This window comes from Dermochelys coriacea, chromosome 8 (assembly GCF_009764565.3).
Source record: "Dermochelys coriacea isolate rDerCor1 chromosome 8, rDerCor1.pri.v4, whole genome shotgun sequence".
Lineage (NCBI taxonomy): Eukaryota > Metazoa > Chordata > Testudines > Dermochelyidae > Dermochelys > Dermochelys coriacea.
This window is the reverse complement of record NC_050075.1, coordinates 50848117-50863084: the sequence shown is the minus strand read 5'-3', so window position 1 is coordinate 50863084 and position 14968 is coordinate 50848117. Positions and strand designations below refer to the sequence as shown.

Here is a 14968-nt window from a genome sequence, read left to right as displayed (position 1 = left end):
GACAAGGGCTGCAGGGGGGGTTTGGACACGGTAGTGTTCCACCTGCATGGCTACAAGTGCCTGGATCGAGTCTGCTTGGCGCTCCATTATGCTTATCAGCCAATACATGCTTTGCTGCCGGAGCTCTGCGCTTTTGTGTCGGTGCTCCTCATTTTGTGGGCGGATCCTCCTTTCACTGTCCTGCCACTCCTGCACTTGTTCAATTTTCATTACTTGAATGCTGCATTTTTTCATGCAACATGTCTTCCTTGCTTCTTTGTGGCTTCTTTCTGATTCTTTGGAGTCTTTCAGCTGGTGATAACGCAGATGACTGAGATATCAAGGTTGCATCTGTAAAGGCAAAATGCAACACTTAACAGAGGCAGCATTAATCACACCAGATAGAGCAGTGATTCCCCCGTACTTAAGGGCAAGCACAGTTCATGCAATAGCATAATTTGCCCATCCCAAAGCAAGTGCACATAACCCACAGGAGCCCCAAAATGGTGAGTAAGCACAGGGTCAAGCGTGACTGATTGTTTCACGGTTGTACGGTCCTCTGGGTTTCTGTGCCTTGGGGAGAGCCAACAGCGGCAGGGGGCCCCTACACTGAATACTGTCCCCACATTTTCCACAGGAGCTCGTCCTGGAAGATATCTCGCTGCTGAGGGTGACCTGGGAAACAAGGGAGGGTCTTCTATTCCAATGCGGCTTCTGCCCTGGCCCATATGCAGGTTGCCTGTGTGCAGCAATGGTCCCCCCGCCCCTCACAGTACAGTGGCGCAGACAAGTTAGCCTTACTGGGACAAGGACCACATTACCGCGATGTGAGAGGGCACATCAATGCCCTATTCTGCATCTAGGCATGCATACGGCTCTAACCCTCCTCGCCCCAAGAGCCCGCACTGAATAACTTCCTTCCCAAAATAAAAGCCGCTTACTGGGAACCTCCTCTGGTGTTTGTCCTTCCCCAAGCACCAGCCGCCGTGACTGGCTACCTTCCTCCTGGCTTGAGAACAGCTCCTGGCTGCCTCTATCTAGGGACTCCGGGGTGTCTTCCTCCGCCTCAGCACCCTCGCTTCCGCTTTGCTCCTTCTCCTCCTCCCGCCTTGTTGCACTGGCCTCTGAGATGTCCATGGTGGTACTCGTAGTGGAGGTGGGGTCTGCCCCAAGTATCACGTCCAGCTCTGTAGAAACGGCAGGTCGCAGGGGCAGCACCAAGCAGCTGTTTGCCTCGCAGGCTTTGCGGTGGGCATTCCGCAGCTCCTTCACTTTAACCCTGCACTGCAGTGCATCCCGGTCATGGCCCCTTTCCATCATGTCCCTTGATATCTGCCCGAAGGTATCATAATTCCTACGGCTGGAGCGCAGCTGGGACTGGACAGCTTCCTTCCCCCAAACACTGATGGGGTCCAGCATCTCGCCATTGTCCCATACTGGGGATCGCCTGGCGCATGGAGACATAGTCATCTGGAAAGATTCGCGGAGAGCACTCCACGCCTGGCTGAGCAAACAGGAAGGGGATTTTCCAAATTCTCAGAATTTAAAGGGCAGGTCTGATGGCTGGTCACCTGAGGGCAGGGCAGAAGAGTTCAAAGTGATGACCAGAGTGGCTAGAACAGGCATTGTGGGACACTTCTGGAGGCCAATCAGAGTGCACTATAGGACCAGGGCATCTACACTGGTGCCGCGGTACTCCAGGGAGGGCGCAGCAAACGTTATTCCACTTGCCAAGGTGGAGTGCCAGCAGCGCTGTAGCCACGGAGTCGGCGCGCTCTACGTGCCTTGCCAGTGTGGACGGGTAGTGAGCTAGGGCGCCTGGGGCTCCTTGATTGCGCTGTAACTCGCAAGTGTAGCCAAGCCCTAAATGCGGCTAACAGGGGATGGGTCTCCCCACCCACACATCGGAGGATGCCTCACACTCCCTTTCCCCTTTGTCCGTGAACCAGCTAGCTTGTCCCACTTATTTTTCCCCTGTGGGTAGCAATTTCACATTACTCCTGGGGGAATTCTGTGCCTAAAAATTCTGCACACAATATTTTAAAATTCTGCATATTTTATTTATCAAAATAAAACTAGAGTGATTATATAGTGGTTAATTATTTTGGTAATTTTATTTCAAAAGAACTGTCAGCAACTGTGTGTGTAACAATACAGACACGCACACAAAATTCCCCCAAGAATAGGGAATTAAAGGCCCCTATAACAGTCCAGGTTCTGTTTCTCTGCCTCCACTCCCCAAGTCCAGCTATGGGGGCCAGATACCTCCTACCTCCCAGAGTCCCACCATGGGGTATCCCCCAGCCCAGACACCCACACGCCGTAGGAGTATTACATGGAGAGGAAGGAAGGTCTTGTGGGTACAGTACTGACTTTAACTTTAAGGGCTTGGTGTTCAGGTCCTAGCTTTAATGCAGGCTTCTTGTTTGACCTTGGACTAGTCTCTTAATGCCTCTGTCTCCTCTGTGTAAATTGGGGATCATAACTAAGGCTATGCTTTAGTCACGGGTATTTTTAGTAAAAGCCATGGACAGGTCGCGGGCTGTAAACAAAAATTCACAGGCCCGTGGCCTGTCCATGACTTTTACTAAAAATATCCGCCCTGACTAAAACTTGGGTGGGGGGCTGTGGGCGCTGTGGGAAGGGGAGCGGTCCGGGGGCACCGCAGGTGCTGGGGGAGGTGGCCCAAGACCTCTGCTGGTACGAGGGGGAGGCTGGCAGGGGCTTCCTACTTGGCTCCGCGTGCCTGCAGCTCCTAGGCGGCAGGGGCCAGGGCAGGGGCTCCACTGCTCTTGCCTCAAGGGCCGGCTGCCACAGCTCCCGTTGGCTGGGAACCGCAGCGAATGCGAGCTATGGGGGCAGGCAGCACGCGGTACGGAGACCCCCAACCCTCTGCCGCCTAGGAGCTGCCGGGGGGCCATGCCAGTGGGAGCTGGGGAGCTCCCCCACCCCCAACTCCCTGCCCCTAGCCCTGAGCCCCCTCCCACGCACCCAAACAGCTGCTGCAGAGGTCCGGGAAAGTCATGGAATCCCTGACCTCTGTGACAGACTTGCAGCCTTAATCGTAACCCTTCCTTTGTTTGTCTTGTCTGTTGAGGTCCTTCTTAGTAGGGAAAGTCTGCATATCCATTACAACTTGCAGCTCCTTGGAAGCAGATATCAGACCTGTCAGAGCAGGCGAAAGCAGCCATGCTCGTGAAGCCTTCGCCAGTTCAGTCTGCCTCCAACAGCTGCAGAGAGGCTGTACAGGGCCTCTTGCTCAGAGCAGCAAGTAAACAACCCAAAAGGGGCCCTTATTATCCTTAATGGTTAGCTTACTGGAATCTTACTGGGCTCTGCAGCAAGATTGCTGACTCCACTGCAGCACATCTGGGCTGGCCTTCGGCAGGAACCTCTCAGGCAACCAGAGGAATAGAGAAGCTGGCAAGAAAGGGCACAAAAATGGCCGGCTAATGGGGCTCCCGCTCACACCGCTGGGTTGGTTGGGCTAACCAAAACCCACGTGCTGCAGGTCGGCTGTGCCATGCTGCTTTTTCACTCTCCCACAAACGGCCATCTGTGGAGGGACAAGAGAGTGAGGAGCACGCTAGTGGTATGGGGACTCTTGGTCCACCACTTACGCCAGACCATTTTCCCTGCCCTCTTTGTCGAGGTGTGACTCTGCCCTTATGGAACCTTGCCTTACTCTTGATGGGATTCACAGAGACAAAATGGATGCTCCATGTGAAAGCTTCCCCTGTCCCTCCCTTGAGCCCAGTGGCTTATGGAGTGTCTGAAGTTCAAGGACCTCATGTAGGGATCATCTGAAAAGATGAACTTCTCAAGTGTTTCACTTGTTTCCATAGCCCAGCAGCAAGGGTATGGTTCTCCTGCTTGCAGATTCCCTTGTCAGAGAGAACCTGTTATCTCAGGACATAGCAACTCCTCTCCTCCTGGCCAATAAGGATGGAAGAGCCTCTAAGATCGGGGCACGCTCAGTGTCTCAGTCCTGAGATGTTGTTTCCTCTTCTTCTCCCCCCCCCCCCCCCATCAATCTGAGAAATTGAGAAAGAAGGTAAAAGGCATCAGGGAAGTACACTACAGATTTTTACCACATGGGTCACCTCTCCACAGAAGGAATTTTCTGAAGTAGATCCATGAAGCAGCCATCAAGCATCCCAGAAACCAGAATAACATGGATTCGTCACCAGCACCAGGAGTGGAATCACTCCCCCACAGTCTATCATACTTTTGGGAGGAGCCATAGATATCAACCTCCACAGAAGGTTATTTCCTTCAGAAAATAGGATTCATAAGCTGGTGGCCACACTGAATGGTGTCATTCGTTCTCCAGTCACATTGATCAGAACGTTTGCCTCCTGCATCAACATCCAGCTAGAAGGGAAGTTCCACATGTGTCCTATCCAGGAGCTTCTTAATTTCTACCCAGAAATTTATAATTTTCCAGGACCCATCATCCTGGTTCTCCCTTGTGGTATGTGAGAATCGGAAAAGGGTAGTGGAGAAAAGCTATGTCAGCTCCAAGAGCAGGGAAGCTTTTCAAGGAACCGTTTAATCCAGGATTAATGGAAGAACAAACCTCCACCGTAATACCGATTGCTCTGAGCTTGAGCCAAACATATGAGCTATAACTCCAGTTCCAGTAGGCCAGTGTATCAGTAATGTCTTGCATGACTTCAGCAGTGGCTTTTATCAGCAAGGAAGGGCGTACTGCGAGCATCTAATAATCTCTCTTTCTGGGTAAAAGAGAAGATAGATATCTATTTATCGAGCATTATTCATTAAGAGGAAATAAACATCACAGCAATTTGATTAAGAAGGAAGAGGGTAGAGTGGAGTCTGCAGCTCAAGGTCTTTGAGTGGTGAGTTGGACCCAGGGTTGCCTTCCCATCAATGGATTATTTGCATCTGAGGTTCAGGGAAGATACTGAATGAAGTTCTCTTCCAGATAAAGAGATTAATGGGCCATAGCTACAATTGTGCACTTTCTCCCATGATCAAAAGCATGACTGTTTTTCTGTTAAAAAAACAAACCCAGAAGTGACCTAGGTGACCCTATATTGTCCGAGGAGGTCCTAGTTCATACGCAATTCGGGTGACCATCTCCACTTAGTGCTTTCTCTTCTACAAGAATGATCTGTTCTTAAGGACCAAAATTCCACACAAGCTCAGAGAAATTAAATTAAGCTACATGAAAGGTACCAGTTAAAATAGGATATGTTCATGTGTTTACAATATGCTTTTAGCCTTGAAAGTATTCCGCAAATGGCATCAAAGGCCTGATCTATATACCATTATCATGGATGGATCCAGTCAAGGCAAGGGCAAAATATATGTATATTTTTTGAGTGCTTACAGTAAAGTCTTAATATGGGCTACAACCTCTAAAATCCAAGCAGTAGTAAACATTTCCAGCTCATCCCAGCCTAAGACATCTCATTAGAATTGCTTCATTTCTCAATTCTTCTCTAATGAGGAGAACTCCCTCTTGGGACCTAAATCTTGTATTAAATGCCTTGACTCGGTATGGTTTTGATTCCTTGTCAGGAGTGCCCTTAGAATTTCTCTCAAGTTTTGCAATCACTTCAGCAAGGAGTTTTTCAGAGATTAGGGTCTTACTGAAGTGCGGCAATTCTGCACCTCTCATGAGGGCAGTTGTGCTAAGAATTAATGCAGCCTTTTTTCCAAAAATAAACCTGATTGTAAGACATTATTATTCTCTTGTTTTTTGCCCTTAATGTCTGGCACTCTTGATTTCAAGAGAGCTCTAAAAATCAACATTGAATGCAGTATCCAGTTTAGGAGACCTCTCTCTTTTCCTGGTCTGTAATGCTGATCAGAAATACGAAGAAAGGGGGGAAAAACAAAACAACAAAAAACCCCATTGCCAAGGCTTCAGTTATTAGATGGCCAAATCAGTGCATTTCCGAAGATTTCTAAGGTAGAAGCCGTCTTTTCCCCTCAAATATTTGTACAAATTTATTTGGAGTCATGGAAGCCTCCTGGCCTGGAGGATAATTTGCAACATAGCAAGGGAGAAGTAATGGGGCCATCGAGTCATTTTTTACTCTTTGAGGCCATGGTTATATGTAATATTCTCTGGTGGCTGGGATGGAATTTGATGTTGCTCAGTGGTAGGAAGAGTTCGTAGGAATTTTCGTCTGTCTGATCTGTGAATTCAGAGTGAAAGCATCGAGCTCTGCAACGGAGCATTGGAAGGATCTCCAACTGGCGAAGACGTCAAAGGAGCAGCTGCTCCCAGCCTGCTGTGATTGACAGGTCTGGTATCTGTCTCCAAAGAGCTGCGAAAGAGGCATTGTAATGGATCTGTGGACTGCCCTGCTCTAGCTGTTCGGGGCAAGGACTGTCTCTTATTATGTGTTTGTACAGTGTCTACCACAGTGGCACCTGTAGCTGCTACTGTGCTCTGAATAATAGTTCAGGTACAGTCCTGCTGTTCATGGAGGAGGGAGTTCATCATAAGCATTTAAAGAGACATTTAGGGATGAATTCATTGAAAGGATCCTTTCAGTCTAAGTCAGATCAAATCCAGCGTCTAAAGTGTTATGCTGCTGATAACCCTGTGGGTCAATAGGATTAGTTGGGCAGGAAGGTATTTACTCGGTGTGGGTGAAGGATAAAGAATCTGGCCATAAAGGACTGATTTTTTTGTGTGTGTGTGTATGTTCAGAACTCATCAGTTCACTTTTCAACTCAGTTTAAAATGCATCTTTGGCTGAGGAAATTTTAGAAAACCTCTTTTTGGCGTGACACACACAATTATATGTGAGCACTTCCTGCTGGCTCTGCAGCAGCATCTGTCCACACCGATCGTAGAAACAGCGCACTGGAGGGATGGGGGAAAAGTAAACAAAAGGGGGAAAATGTTAGCTGCTGCGCCATTAGAAACCCAGCGCAATACACTTCCTGGCTTACTGGAAAAGCATCATGGTGTGAAGGAAAGGAAGTTTAGTAAGGTTTTACAAATAGTGGAGAGAAAAACAAATGAAAAATTACTGACATGGTAGGTTGTGCTAGCATGGGCTGCAGTTGTGCTCCTGGCAGTTGAGCAGGGCCCAGTGTGATGAACGCTTTAATGGGAGGTGCACAAGGAAAATCCAGCTGTTGCAGGAGGTGCTATTGGTGTTTCAGTAGGTGGTGCTGCTTCCTTTTCTGAACTGACTCTGTAGCATAGCATAGTGTGCCATATTGAGAGCGATGCAGAAGGCTGTTTTGTGTGTCCTCTTGTAATTGCTAAAGATCTCATGGAATCATTGGTAAGAGTGTCCAGCTGTCCTGACCAAATTACAGTTTGAGTAATTACCTTCTCCCTATCCTGTCCTGGAGTTCCAATTGGATACGGCATTCTTCCTAATTTCCTGCCCTAAATAGGTGAATAGTGTTGCTCTGAGTTGTTAAATGGTTGCTGCATTCAACCCCAGCTGCAGCTGCATTGTATTGCTGCGGGAAAGATGCCTAAATGCCTTTGGATGAAAGGTACTGTGGGCATGAGCTATATTAGGATCAATAAAAGAGAATATAAAAGCAGCAGCTAAAATGCAAAGTACAGGAGAAAAGGAAACAATAGACATGTAGGGAGAAATGAGATGGTAAGAATTAAATTATAAGATGGGCAGAGTGCAAGAGTCCTTAAGCAGTAGGAATTCGGTGCTGAAATTCTTATTTAAGTTATTGAAATAATTTATTGACACAAAGATGTTGTTTGCCTTGTGAATGTACACAGTGAATATATAATAGGTATCATATGTTCCTGACAGCGTTTCAGATAGACTTAGACTTAGAAGTTGCAGTATAAACACACACAGTCCAATAAAACACTTTTTAGTGTTAATAACAATATGAATAAATTATTGATTTCTCACTGAATGGCAATTTTCTTAGTTTTAATTCCCCCCTCTCCCACCCCAAACAATCATCTTGTGACTGTAATAAAGAACAAGAACACACAACAGTTTTTAGGTTTTCTGTGCTGGCTTTTGAATACCTGTCCTGAGACCCACCAAAACTCAGGCCAGATATACACTGTATACTTCTGCTGGCACAGCTGGGTTGGTCAGGGGCATGAAGAAGGGCAATCCTGACCAGCAGAACTGTTCCAACAGAACCTGTAGCGTAGATGCAGTTATGCCATCAAAGTTGTGCTTTGACTGGAATAGCTTGTTTCACTCAGAGAGTGGGGCGTGAGGTAGAAAAACCATTACTACCAGTAAAATGGTTTTGCTGGCATAAGCTGAGTCCATGCTAGGAGTGTTTTGCTGCTTGTAGTATACTACTATTCCTATTTGGTAAGCACTCCTAATTGGAGGTGACCTCAGCACAGGTAATGTATGTTGGTCAGCCATACAGCTCAATTAGTTCCATCTGTAGGAGATATATGGATAGTGGGAACATCCTCTAATAAGGCAGTTTTCTGTCCCTTAGTGTCCCCTTTTAAAACCTTTTGGGTGCTGATTGATGGAAGAGAACGGCTGGAGCTGGTCAAAAATGTTCATTTGAAAAATTGTTAGTGAGATTTGACCTTTTTTAATGGAAATTTTTGTAAAAACATTTTGATTTTCTGGCAAATTCCATTTTTCTTTGGTAACTTTAAAAACATTTTTGTCATTTCATTTATTTTTTGGTTTTAATTTGAGGGTTCAGTTTTCTCTTTGAAAATTTGGCTTGGGGAAATTTAGCAAGTCAGGGGGTAGGATTTTTCCAAACCAAAGATTTTCAATTTTCAAAGTAAAACAGAAATTTTGGTTTTGAAAAATATGATTTTTGGAAATGAAAAATTCAGCAGAAAATTTCCAAAAACTTCCAATAGCTCTAATTGTTTGAAAACCAGTAACAATGGAATGAAATAGCCTTCAAAGCTATTTGTGGAGTTAAAAAAAAAAAAAAAAAAAAAAATTTTTTTTTTTTTTTTTTTTTTTAAAACACCAGTTCTACTGATAAAACCATTTGGAACCAGGCCTATTTCATACTATCTGGCCACCCCTGATCTGCCAAGGTGCTGCAGTTCTGAGTTGCAGAACCCGCCTGTCATTCTATTCCAGGCCTCTTGCCCAACACAGACTGCCAGCTATGCTAAAGTGAGGCTGGTTCCCTGATGCTGGCAGATATATGGTTATTAGTAGCGGTGCTCCTTAGGCCCGAGTGGTTAGCCAAAGTTTGTGGCCTTGCAGGGTTGTTTTCATTAGGAAGAGCAATCACAATCTGCATCAGGTATGTTCTCAGTGTAATCCTGTTAACTGAAAACGTACACGCAGTCCCATTTCCCCGAACACAGGAACAAGGCAGTTTCCTTGTTCAGAGACCCTCATGTCTGAAACTCCATTGAGCTGTCCCCAAGGCTTGTCGTTGTGCTCCCTTTCAGGGTCACACTCACAACTCTGCTGGCTTTCTCTGCTTCCAAGACACCCAGCCTGTAACTAACATTCAAACCCCCCTGTTTGCAGCCAGGAAAAGCCCTGTTAATCTCCCTGGGTTAGCTCTGGCCTGCCATGAGGCCTGTTGCCTTGGGCGGTTACCACTATTGTCTTCACCTGTTTTTACTACATAAAGGGGCTTGATGGCTCCTTCTTTTGAGCTGGAAAGCTTGGCCCACTCCCTGGCTTTAAACGAGGTCTGTGATTGTCTTTGGATCCCAGACTTACCCCTTGCCAACCATTAGCGCCGCTCAGCATTATGATGTTGTATAGATAAAATCATAATAAATAAAATGCGTCTAAGGTTTCTAGAACATCCACTGGAGCCCACAGAGACCAAACCCCATCCAGTGCCTCTGCCCTGTCCTACTTTATCGGGGACCTTCACTGATTTTAAACCTCTCTTGCACTGCTCCACCCTCCCTTCCTGGTAATCTCACTGTGACTATAGACAACATGTGATCTGCTAAATTACCTTGTTGCACGTTGCTGTAGTGTTCTTCAGTTGTGTTTTAACTTTGGCCCACTCTTGGCCCTTTGCATGTTGATTGGCAGGCCTAGATTAACCCATGTGCACCATCCCCTACCCCAAAACTTACCTCAGCCAGCCCAAATCAGCAATACTGGAAATACTGTACCGCGCCGTACAAGTTAACGTGAGAACCCAACACCTTTTCAGTATCTATGGTGCTTCTGTGATTTCTGCTGAGAAAGGACTAGCTCTAATAATTTATGGAATGTTCTCCTATTTACAGGCTGTATTTCACATGCCCTGTCCAGATTAAAGAAGATGGTGGTGATGGGAGGGAAGGCAATTTCCATAGTGCACAGGGGTCCCAAAATTCTCTGATCTGGTACTGTTGATTTGGTTTGTCAAATTAGTAATAATACCCACTATACACAACAGTGGAGAGCCGGACCCTCTGAGCCAAGCTGCCCTTTCTTCTTCCCGTGCAATGCTGTTGACTTGAGCTGGTCCATGCAGGTATAGTTGGGGTCAGAATTCGGCCTAGCAGTGACCTTTCATAGCTGAGTGTGGGTGTCTCACTGCATGATCAGGCAGAAGATGCTGTCTTCTGGCTACTGTCACGTGACCTGACTCTGGCACAGACCACAGCTTGAGGCCTTGAATGCTTACAAGCCTGACCCCCCCCCCCCCCCCCGCAGTGATGGACGTCAATGGGGTGACTCAATGTCTTCTGTTGGTGGTGGGTCGCTAAACACAAACATAGATGCGTTTGCAGTATCGGGGCTTCCCTGGGAGGAGGCGGCTTAGGTATGAGGAGAGGACGGCAGTTGGTGGGGAACACGTGGTCCTAGGGAGAAGGTCCTTGTTGCAGGAGGGTTGTTTCACTCTGATAGGACTGAGGGTTGCTCTGTGGTGAAATACAGTGGAAAGATGGGGTGTTTCAAGTAATTTAAAATGTTTCTCCATGCTTTGCTCTAATGCTGTTTCATTTTTTTTTCAATATTATTTTCAGAACTCTTCAGATACAAATGAGGGGGGTAAAAAAATAAGAGACGTCAACATGCCAGTCAAGTCTTCTGATAGGAGTTTAGATCTAGCAGCTCCCACGCATTGCCTAGATAATTTAGATTTTCCATATTTTTTCAGCATAGTTGCAGTAGTGAATACAAGGCTGGCTTTAGGACCCATTGGGAAACAAAAACTGACAGCAGGTTGCAGCACTGGGCTGACAAAATAAGCAAATCTACCCTTTTCCCTGGAATGATGCAAATGATATAAATACAGACAGAAATTTCACATGAAGGTTACATACTTTTTTCCTTCGTTCTGTCTAGTTCTGAATTTGTTTCTAGATATAGAAACAGGTAAATATAGACAGTGCTTCTGTTGCATACAATTATATTAAAAACGTACCAAATCTTTAAAATGAAGAAAGTGTTACATAAGTCAGAGACTGCAATGCAGAACTCTGTTTAATTTTTCATTGTAAAAATTGTAAAAACAAATCTGTACCTGAGAATAGATGTTTGCTAATGGGGATGTACATGCATCCTTGCTAGGGTATATATTATTCATAGGAAAGGAAATCTTTTAAGAAAGGGCAGCTGGCCCTTTAAAAGGCAGGAGCTTCTTGATCTGGTGTGACTCCCCTTGGGGGTTTTGATTCAGTGCCCAAAAGACACTTAGTGTCTCATTTAGTATTAACAAGAGGTGAGCCCGATTCCTTGGTGACCCTTGGCACCTTAAATTATGGGCTGCTTTTTTAAAAAAACAAATCTGGAAGGGACAGGGCTGCAGTTTGGCACCAGGTCACAATGACATCTGGAAAGCCTTCTCCTGGCGTCTGGGGGCAGGCCTTGACTGCAATTGCTGGTTGACACCTGCTGAGGATCTGGCCCCAGAGTTTTGCTGCAAATAACTGTTTCACAAGAAAACCCCACGCTTAACTTTTCCTTCGCCCCTTCATCTCCCTTGCCTTCCCGTTTGCCTTCTCCTTTCTCTAATTCTCTGTCTCCATTTCCCAGTATGATTCTTTTCCTTTCCCTCTTCTTTTGTCTCCTCTTCTCTGACTCAGTCTCTCAAGGCCTCGCCCTGCCCACCCTGCTGGCTTACTGATTAACCCTTCCAGTGCCATGCACATATCAAATGCCAGTGTGAAAACCATGGTACCTGTAAGGGTTACAGCTTGCCCTGCTACCACCAAGAGCACTGTCCTACTAGAGCACTGACCCTACAAGCTGTCCTGAGCAGGCAGGTTGTAATGGGCTCTCCCCAGATGGAGCTGCTTACAGGATCTTTGAGTCCCCTGGATTTTTGAGACATCCTCCCGGCCTGTGTGACAGCCCCATAGTCCTCTGGGGTACAGGACACTTTGTAGAAGAGTTCCTGTGCTGCGTAATGTAAATTAAGAACTAATCTCTGCTGTGGAAATCGGAGCTACTCCATGATCTGTGCTCGTTCCGTGCAAAGATCCTCTGGGCTAGAGCTGAGCAAATCCCCAGAGGTGACCAAATCCGTCTGAATGACTGTGTGCAGGATGTATTCGTGCTGGCTGCCCTCCCTTTGTGCTGAGATCCTAGTGAATAGCCATAATGGGAGGAACTTTCTCAGAAAGTGAACTTTAAGCGGGAATTGGGAAATATTTCTGGAAAGGATGTAATATAAAGTGTTTGCTCTGGAAATCTGATTGTACAAGTTACACTCCTTCAGCCAGGGACAGAAATGCACCTTATGCTTGATCAATTGCTCATTGAAGTCATCAGCAAGACTGCCAGTGTCTTCAGTAAGCTTCGGGCCAGGCCCTGCGTGACCTGTTTAAATAACCTGCATTGTGAACACTGAATACTCCGAGCAATACTCATAGTGCACAGCTTGTGAGCGATGCACGGGCTGAAATGTGTGTGCGTGTCAGAGCATCATTTCAAGCAGCTGACAGATTGGTGGAACTCATGATCTGTTTGCACTCAGCCAGTGAGGAGAAAGGGCTAAATTCTGCCAGTGCATTAATTGTTTTTACCTAGTTTGCCAAGTTCTACCCTTGAGAGGCTGCCAATCCCTGGCAGGGTTAGACTGGGTGGCAGTCAGGAGGAAGAAGGACTTTGGCTAACAATGTTGTTCCCAGACTTGCACTGGTCAACTGTGACAAGGTTCTGGTGACCACAGCTTTCAGCTAGATGGACAGGAGCACCTCAAAAGAGGCCTGTGTGATTGTCCCTTCAAGGGCTAAGAGATCTACTCTGTACACTGCCCCGCTACACCTGTGTAGGGTGTGGGACTTGAGGAAAACCCAGTGGCTGAGGGCTGGCTGGGAAGGAGAACAGCTGGGTTGCTCGAGTGTGAGGCAAGAAGCTGGCCTTCAGCTACAAACTGGTTGAGGGCTATGGCCTGCAAGTGGCTCTTGGTAAGAGCGTAGGCCTGACCCAGATGGTTGGGTTGATTGGAGCCCAGGAGCTGACAGTGAGACTGGCCTTTGCTGCTGGGGGCTCGCCTGTAAGGGAAGGTGCTGAAGGCTGAGCTCAGCAGGGCTGAAGACTCTTGATGTTGGTTTTGGACTTAGACAAAGGGACTCTGTTACTGTGCAAGGAGCTGAATGCTTTAAATTGGCTTAGCTGGAGGGCCCACTCACCGCTACTTCTGGAGTAGGTCAAAGAGCATGATGGGGATGCTGAGACAGAATGGCTGCTATGCCCCGGTATGCTGTGAGGGGTCACTCCAGGATGCTGAGTCTTGTACAAGGCCTTTGTCCTGCAGTAGTTGCGTGGGTGGCTATGGAGGTGGTACTGTCCCTGCCCATGATCTGAGATAGTCCTCCTTTGAAGGCATGTGTCTCACAGTGCCCCAGGTTTTCCCTGCCTCCAGCAGCTCTAAGATCACAGTGTGATCTCTGACAGCACGCAGTGAGGAAAGCACTGCTGCAAAGCATGGCTTGGCATGGTTTTGAGCTTGGTTGGCCGGTACGCCAACTTCCGTCCATAACAGCTGCTTAAGGTGCTTGGTTCTAATGGTTGGCTGCGGTGCATGGGACAAGATTGTTGGTTCAGGTCTGGCTGAACTAGTTCAATCTACTTTGCTTTCTTTGCCATATGGAAGGGGAGCCATAAACATTTGAGCTGTACATCAGTTCCACTAGTCCTCCCAATTCCATCCCATAAAGAAGTGCCTCTTCTTTGTAAAGTCTCTGCTCTGAGCAACAGCATTGAGCACTGTGAGATACAGGGGCCAGGAGTCCGGGGGTCACAGCTGTAAGGAGAGCTGCGTGTGGGCTCCCAGAGTCCTGCTGAAGTCTATCCTGCTGCATGGCTACATAAAGCTCTTGCAAGGACGAGCCGGACGACTGAGTGTGTCAAACAATTGGAGTCCGTAAGAGTCTCCGTGGTCAGTGAACACAAGGCCAAAGAGGGCTCTTGGGCCAGACAGAAGATTAAGATATTAGCCAGGCATGTCAGAAACAACCCACACTCTCTTCCCTGTTCATGGGCTGAGATGGTGGGGGCATTACCCTTGGTTTCAGAAGCAAGGGTAAGGTTATGTGGGGTCAGGGCTCTTTGGCAGAGCCATCGTCTGTAGCCTGCTGAAGCACTAGACAAGAGTGTCACTGTGTCGAGCCTACAAAGAGCAGTAGAATGAGTGTGTTGGGTCATAGCCTGTTATCTGCTGCACAATTTGTCCACATCAGAAAGCCACCATTTGCCGTGGCCAGAAATTAATGCTCAGGGCTGCAATACAAGGAGGTGTTGTGGTAAACAGCAGAGCTGGGGTGTGTTGGAGGTGGAACAGCAGGAGATACTGCAGGTTAGGGTGGAGGAGCATGAACTGGTGGGGGGCATAGTGTTGGGCTAGCAGAGGATGCTGCGGGTGAGAAGCAAGGTGCATTGGCAGAGCTGATGATGGGAACGAGGACAGAGATCTGCGTGGGGTGCATTGGCAGAGCTGCGTGGGAAGCTGGCAAAGCTCTAAGCCACGGTTCTTGGCTGTAGTCAGTGCTCTCAGTTCCTCACTGTCAGGAGCAGTGAATTCTCTCACTTAATGAAGAGATGATCAAAGGTTTGGGCTGAGCAGATCCTTTGCCTATGGGAGACAGAGGTAGACA

General features: G+C 47.3%; 1 protein-coding gene across 5 annotated transcripts in view; it reads left to right on the top strand.

Annotated features, from left to right (window-relative positions):
- ASTN1 (astrotactin 1) overlaps positions 1 to 14968 on the top strand; it is a 193926-nt gene that overhangs the window by 41380 nt on the left and 137578 nt on the right. The gene's annotated exons all lie outside the window — the stretch shown is intronic.